The sequence below is a fragment of the Podarcis bocagei genome, assembly GCF_964188305.1.
Source record: "Podarcis bocagei genome assembly, chromosome: W".
Lineage (NCBI taxonomy): Eukaryota > Metazoa > Chordata > Lepidosauria > Squamata > Lacertidae > Podarcis > Podarcis bocagei.
Genome location: NC_138131.1, coordinates 44,102,768 through 44,111,151, shown reverse-complemented (window position 1 = coordinate 44,111,151; position 8,384 = coordinate 44,102,768).

Here is an 8,384-nt window from a genome sequence, read left to right as displayed (position 1 = left end):
ACATCAGCAATTTTTCGTGACTGGTGTACTAGAATGTTACCACTTTGATCTCTCTCTATTTCCAGAGATAGGTAGTTGTTTACCTCACCAAGATCTTTCATGTCAAAGTGCTCTTTCAGTTGAGCTAGGGCGTTATTGTACATTGTGACATCTTTCCAAAAGAATAAAATATCATCAACATAAAACAAACAATACAGCTTCTTTTGCCCCTCCTCTTTGACAAATACACATGGATCAGCTTTCCCTTGCTGAAAACCTAGAGAAAACAATGTCTCAGTGAGTTTTGTGTGCCAACACCGTGCACTTTGTTTGAGACCATAAAGGGACTTCTTTAGAGCACAAACAAATCCCTGTTTTACCTGTACACCATCAGGTGGAAGCATATAAAGTGATTCACCTAGAGATCTGTACAAAAATGCTGTATTCACATCGTGGTGACTAACGTGTAGATTCTCCTCTGCAGCTAGCTTGAGCATAAGCCTAATGCTCTCATATCTCACTGTGGGTGAGTAGGTCTGGTGATAGTCTTCACCTGGTACCTGTGCAAAACCTCTGGCTACCAATCTGGCTTTGTGTCTGACTATCTTGCCATTTTGATCAGTCTTCACTTTGAAGACCCATTTGCTTCCAAGCAGTTTCATTCCTGGAACTAGAATCATAGAATCATAGAATCATAGAATCCAACCAAGCAGTCTTTAAGCAGAGGCTTGACAACCATATGTCAGGAGTGCTCTGATGGTGTTTCCTGCTTGGCAGGGGGTTGGACTGGATGGCCCTTGTGGTCTCTTCCAACACTATGATTCTATGATTCTATGATTCTAGTTCCAGGAATGAAACTGCTTGGAAGCAAATGGGTCTTCAAAGTGAAGACTGATCAAAATGGCATCTCTCAACATTGAAATGAAAATAAAGCAAAGTTAAGCATGTGGCACGTACTGCTCATCATTCCGCTGTGTACAAGACTCTGCAATTACAACACCGGAGTCCTCTACCGGACTACCCATTTCATTGGGGGAAGGTGATGGCGCTCCCTCCCCCCCCCATTCATTTGCCTAACAATAACCCCTGCCAATGCCTAACCGCCAAAACCGAGAAGTTGTGACGTTTGCTATGAGGTAGGCGAAAAAACCAAAAGGCTGGAAGTGCACCAAGTTGGAAAAATTCCTACCAGGCCCCTTGCGGCGACCAACCGAAGTCCATAGCAAGGTCAAACCTACCTAAACCTAAAGGGTGGGTGGGGTGGGAAAACCGGTCAGCTGAACGGGGCAAAAGAGGGCGGTCCCCGGACGTGCCTGGCCTTAAATGGGCTAGGCCACGCCCCCCGGCCCCGCCGATTGGGTTGAATCGAAGAGTATTTTTCCACTTACGACCATTTTTGTAATGTCCCGAAACCCCTCTAGGGGAATTGTAATAACTTTGTATCCTCTAATCCAAAAGTCAAATTGTTGTTCCTTATTTTCCGACAGTTTATATCCATATTGTATCAAATTGTAACAAAATTAACCAGCAAAGTCCTCCTAACAAAGTCCTCTTTATATTCTCCAACTTTGACAGCTACTTTGACAGCTGTCAAAGTCTCCGTCTCTCTTCGCCAGGCTCTGCGAATCGCCCCGGTTCCCAGGGGGGGTTACATTTTCCTTCTCACCCTCCACTCTTCTCCTCCAGCACAGTTCTTGTAATTTCCCATCGTGGAATTAATGATTTTTGTCAAGAGTATGCTTCTCTTTCGACCTTGGTTACCCAGTCCTTGTTTTAGAATGTTTACAGTAGGGGCGGGGACTGACTTCCTTTTTAGATCACCCCCGCTCGTGCCGAATCCGAAAAAAAATTCTTTTTTTCTCCTTTTGAACCCGGTTTCCCAATTACTCACGGGTTGTTGTTAATAGTCCGAATTTCCAATGGAAGAAGTCAGCGCTCTCCGTCGAATGGCATGCGGCTTCGCTCGGCAGGGAAAGCAGAGGACTCAAAGCACCACGCCGCTCCCCGGCACCCGATCCGAAGCCTTTAAAAAGGCTCCTTCACGAGTCGGGAGGGCGCTAACGGTGCCAGCCGAGTCACCCATGTCCACGGGCTCCGTGCCCGTGGTTTTTAAGGGTCCCCGCGTCGCCGGCGCGGTAGGACCCAGCCCCTGCCGAGCAGACCCCCTCCGGAGCTCGGAGGGAGTCCGCCATGCGGCGATGGCGACAACCCGGAAGTCTATAGGTGTCATCATTTTTAACGCTCCAAAGGATGACGGTTTGACATTTCTGACACAGGTCACCTATGTTTTGGCTACCCCCTTGTCTCTCACACCTCTCCCCTCTGCATTGACCCTTTTCGCAGATGGAACAAGAAGTAGAGGGGGTAGTGACATGGGAGGAGGGAGGACAATGGAAATGTTTATTTACCCCCCCCCACAGTCTTCTGCTCAGCAAGCTGAGCTAGCGGCTGTGATTCTTGCATTTCAATCCTTTCCTACTCAACCTTTCAATCTTATTGTGGATACTCAGTATGTATATCACCTTTTTGCTATTTTACCAATATCTTATATAACTCCTTCCTTGGATTCTGACTTGTTTTCCTTGTTTCTTGCCCTGCAGGCCTTACTTCAGCACAGAGAGTTCCCTTATTATGTTGCACATCTTCGCTCCCACACATCGCACCCATGGTATTTAGCAGAGGGCAATGCAAGAGCAGATGCGGCTTTGGGGGACATTTCTGCCTTTTCTCTCTTTTCTGATCCTATACTATGTCATAACACCTTTCACCTTCCTGCGAAAGCATTGGCAAAGCAGTTTTCTATTCCCTTGGCCCAAGCAAGGGATATAGTTTCCCAATGTGCTTCTTGTTCTAAATCTCAGCTGGCCATTCATAGAATCATAGAATCATAGAGTTGGAAGAGACCACAAAGGCCATCGAGTCCAACCCCCTGTCAAGCAGGAAACACCATCAGAGCACTCCTGACATATGGTTGTCAAGCCTCTGCTTAAAGACCTCCAAAGAAGGAGACTCCACCACACTCCTTGGCAGCAAATTCCACTGTTGAACAGCTCTTACTGTCATTCCTTTTGATGCTGTCTGGGGGCTGCAGCAGGTTGCTCCGCCACTCACTGTGGGTGAGGACCAGGTCCAAGATAGATGATTCCCTTGTTGCTTCTTCCAACTTCTGGGAAATGAAATTGTCAGCTAGATAATGGAGGAATACAGTGGTGCCTCGCAAGACGAAAATAATCCGTTCTGCGAGTCTCTTCGTCTAGCGGATTTTTCGTCTTGCGAAGCAACCCTATTAGCGGCTTAGCGGATTAGCGCTATTAGCGGTTTAGCGGCTATTAAAGGCTTAGCGGCTTAGCGGCTAAAAGGCTATTAGCGGCTTAGCGGCTTAGAAAAAGGGGGGGAGTGAAAAAAATTGCAAGACTCGCAAGACGTTTTCGTCTTGCGAAGCAAGCCCATAGGGAAATTCGTCTTGCGAAGCGCATTGAAAAACGGAAAACCCTTTCGTCTAGCGGGTTTTTCGTCTTGCGAGGCATTCGTCTTGCGGGGCACCACTGTATGTTGGACCTTACATGAAACCCATCTGCAATCCATTTTCCCCAAGCTCACAAACTTCAAATGCAGAAAACAACACCTTAAACTTTTTCAGACCTGGAACCCATGCTTATTTCTTTATAAGAATATTTTTAAACTACCAACTCATTTTTAGAAATTGATGTGGTATAGCTTCCATTCAAACATGAATTTGTGGACTCTCCTCTTAGCTGGTCCCAGGACAGTTGTTGTGAGCCACCTTCTGTCAGCTGTGGCCGCAGACCCACCCACTGAAGATCCAAGCTTTGGCCCAAGTCTTCTGGAAAGCCATTTCCGAGCTAGAGAGGAGAGGGGGTTGCGGGCTAACCCCTCCCACACACTCCACTCGCGGGGGCTGGCCTTCTGCCCCCACGAGAGCAGGGGAATCCCCGGGCGTGCCGGCAACCCTGCCCGCCAATCGGCGGGGCTGGGGGGGCATGGCCTAGCCCATTTAAGGCCAGGCACGTCCGGGGACCGCCCTCTTTTGCCCCATTCAGCTGAAGGTATTGGCGGCGAGCTTTGCTCAAGTGGCGGTTAGGCATTGGCAGGGGTTATTGTTAGGCAAATGAATGGGGGGGGAAGAGAGCGCCATCACCTTCCCCCAATGAAAATGGGTAGTCCGGTAGAGGACTCCGGGGGGCATTGCCTTGTCCGAAACCTAGGGAGGTAAGGGCCTCCGGCACGCCCCCGAGCAGTGACACCCGTGGGATCCTAGTTGGCGTACTCCAACAGGACCCCCCCATGGCTTGTGGTTAACCCTTCCCAGTCTCCATGCCGGGTAGTCGATAGGAGCCAATGCCTAAGGCCAATACCTTCCAATTCTGTAATCAATACAGTTGTGGCCTTTTTATGCCCATTAACCTTAAATAATGTGTCACGTGTCTTTATTTCAATTGGGGGAGGGGACTTGCCACGCAAAGCCATTTCCGAGCTAGAGAGGAGAGGGGGTTGCGGGCTAACCCCTCCCACACACTCCACTCGCGGGGGCTGGCCTTCTGCCCCCGCGAGAGCAGGGGAATCCCCGGGCGTGCCGGCAACCCTGCCCGCCAATCGGCGGGGCCGGGGGGCGTGGCCTAGCCCATTTAAGGCCAGGCACGTCCGGGGACCGCCCTCTTTTGCCCCGTTCAGCTGACCGGTTTTCCCACCCCACCCACCCTTTAGGTTTAGGTAGGTTTGACCTTGCTATGGACTTCGGTTGGTCGCCGCAAGGGGCCTGGTAGGAATTTTTCCAACTTGGTGCACTTCCAGCCTTTTGGTTTTTTCGCCTACCTCATAGCAAACGTCACAACTTCTCGGTTTTGGCGGTTAGGCATTGGCAGGGGTTATTGTTAGGCAAATGAATGGGGGGGGGGAAGGGAGCGCCATCACCTTCCCCCAATGAAAATGGGTAGTCCGGTAGAGGACTCCGGTGTTGTAATTGCAGAGTCCTGTACACAGCGGAATGATGAGCAGTACGTGCCACATGCTTATAACTTTGCTTTATTTTCATTTCAATGTTGAGAGATTACAAACATGCAATCATCCTTTTCCTCGGAACAAAGAACACCGAGAGAAACAGTGAAAAACAGGAAACCAGTGTACATCACATCCAGTCTCCCATTCCCGTGGGAAACCCAACAGTACTCTGACCGTGGAATGCAAAACATTGTCCCGTGACTAGCACTTCGCTGCACAGTGAAGAAAGCAGAAACCAACATCCTCCCCCTTTCTGTGAACATCACTGGGCAGCGTGTTCGTACAATATCAGTACAAACCCAACTTCTGTACATAGGTACAGTGTTGATCCCTTGATACAATCTTGGACAATACATCAGCAGGAATTTCATTACCTGGCATATAGGACACCGTTACGAGTCCCTTCTGAATATGTTCCCTAGCATGTTGCAACTTCAATTGCAAGTGCTTCGTGCTTTGCTTACAACCTTCCGAATTCAGCAAAGCCAAACATGCTTTGTTGTCCTGGTAAACCTGGATTGGACATTTGACAGGAATTCTCATGTCTTTGCACAATTGTAACAACCATTCACAATCCTTAAGTGAATAAGACAGTGCATTCAGTTCAGCTTCACAAGTACTTAAGCTAATTGTTGTTTGCTTCTTGCATGACCAATCAAATAGACCCTGATTGTACATGTAGCAAACTCCAGACGTACTTTTCCTGTCTGTTGTGTCACTTCCCAAACTTGCATCTGCAAAAATCTCAAGACCACCAGACTTCTGATTGTTAAATCTCAGTCTGTAATGCATAGTGCCTTTCAAATAGCGTGCTATGCATTTCAGAGCTTTCCAATCCTTAACGGTGGGATTGTTAACTTGCCTGCTTAGCAAATTACAGCTAACAGCAATGTCAGGTCTTGAACATCTGGCAATGAAGTTTAGCTTGCCTAGCACACTTCTGTACAGTGTAGTGTCAGAAAATGCTTCTTCAGTGTCTTCTACCTGATAACCTGCTGTCATCGGTGTGTCTACAGGGTTAGCATCCATCAGGTTTAGTTTGCTTAACACATCAGCAATTTTTCGTGACTGGTGTACTAGAATGTTACCACTTTGATCTCTCTCTATTTCCAGAGATAGGTAGTTGTTTACCTCACCAAGATCTTTCATGTCAAAGTGCTCTTTCAGTTGAGCTAGGGCGTTATTGTACATTGTGACATCTTTCCAAAAGAATAAAATATCATCAACATAAAACAAACAATACAGCTTCTTTTGCCCCTCCTCTTTGACAAATACACATGGATCAGCTTTCCCTTGCTGAAAACCTAGAGAAAACAATGTCTCAGTGAGTTTTGTGTGCCAACACCGTGCACTTTGTTTGAGACCATAAAGGGACTTCTTTAGAGCACAAACAAATCCCTGTTTTACCTGTACACCATCAGGTGGAAGCATATAAAGTGATTCACCTAGAGATCTGTACAAAAATGCTGTATTCACATCGTGGTGACTAACGTGTAGATTCTCCTCTGCAGCTAGCTTGAGCATAAGCCTAATGCTCTCATATCTCACTGTGGGTGAGTAGGTCTGGTGATAGTCTTCACCTGGTACCTGTGCAAAACCTCTGGCTACCAATCTGGCTTTGTGTCTGACTATCTTGCCATTTTGATCAGTCTTCACTTTGAAGACCCATTTGCTTCCAAGCAGTTTCATTCCTGGAACTAGAATCATAGAATCATAGAATCATAGAATCCAACCAAGCAGTCTTTAAGCAGAGGCTTGACAACCATATGTCAGGAGTGCTCTGATGGTGTTTCCTGCTTGGCAGGGGGTTGGACTGGATGGCCCTTGTGGTCTCTTCCAACACTATGATTCTATGATTCTATGATTCTAGTTCCAGGAATGAAACTGCTTGGAAGCAAATGGGTCTTCAAAGTGAAGACTGATCAAAATGGCATCTCTCAACATTGAAATGAAAATAAAGCAAAGTTAAGCATGTGGCACGTACTGCTCATCATTCCGCTGTGTACAAGACTCTGCAATTACAACACCGGAGTCCTCTACCGGACTACCCATTTCATTGGGGGAAGGTGATGGCGCTCCCTCCCCCCCCCATTCATTTGCCTAACAATAACCCCTGCCAATGCCTAACCGCCAAAACCGAGAAGTTGTGACGTTTGCTATGAGGTAGGCGAAAAAACCAAAAGGCTGGAAGTGCACCAAGTTGGAAAAATTCCTACCAGGCCCCTTGCGGCGACCAACCGAAGTCCATAGCAAGGTCAAACCTACCTAAACCTAAAGGGTGGGTGGGGTGGGAAAACCGGTCAGCTGAACGGGGCAAAAGAGGGCGGTCCCCGGACGTGCCTGGCCTTAAATGGGCTAGGCCACGCCCCCCGGCCCCGCCGATTGGGTTGAATCGAAGAGTATTTTTCCACTTACGACCATTTTTGTAATGTCCCGAAACCCCTCTAGGGGAATTGTAATAACTTTGTATCCTCTAATCCAAAAGTCAAATTGTTGTTCCTTATTTTCCGAAAGTTTATATCCATATTGTATCAAATTGTAACAAAATTAACCAGCAAAGTCCTCCTAACAAAGTCCTCTTTATATTCTCCAACTTTGACAGCTACTTTGACAGCTGTCAAAGTCTCCGTCTCTCTTCGCCAGGCTCTGCGAATCGCCCCGGTTCCCAGGGGGGGTTACATTTTCCTTCTCACCCTCCACTCTTCTCCTCCAGCACAGTTCTTGTAATTTCCCATCGTGGAATTAATGATTTTTGTCAAGAGTATGCTTCTCTTTCGACCTTGGTTACCCAGTCCTTGTTTTAGAATGTTTACAGTAGGGGCGGGGACTGACTTCCTTTTTAGATCACCCCCGCTCGTGCCGAATCCGAAAAAAAATTCTTTTTTTCTCCTTTTGAACCCGGTTTCCCAATTACTCACGGGTTGTTGTTAATAGTCCGAATTTCCAATGGAAGAAGTCAGCGCTCTCCGTCGAATGGCATGCGGCTTCGCTCGGCAGGGAAAGCAGAGGACTCAAAGCACCACGCCGCTCCCCGGCACCCGATCCGAAGCCTTTAAAAAGGCTCCTTCACGAGTCGGGAGGGCGCTAACGGTGCCAGCCGAGTCACCCATGTCCACGGGCTCCGTGCCCGTGGTTTTTAAGGGTCCCCGCGTCGCCGGCGCGGTAGGACCCAGCCCCTGCCGAGCAGACCCCCTCCGGAGCTCGGAGGGAGTCCGCCATGCGGCGATGGCGACAACCCGGAAGTCTATAGGTGTCATCATTTTTAACGCTCCAAAGGATGACGGTTTGACATTTCTGACACAGGTCACCTATGTTTTGGCTACCCCCTTGTCTCTCACACCTCTCCCCTCTGCATTGACCCTTTTCGCAGATGGAACAAGAAGTAG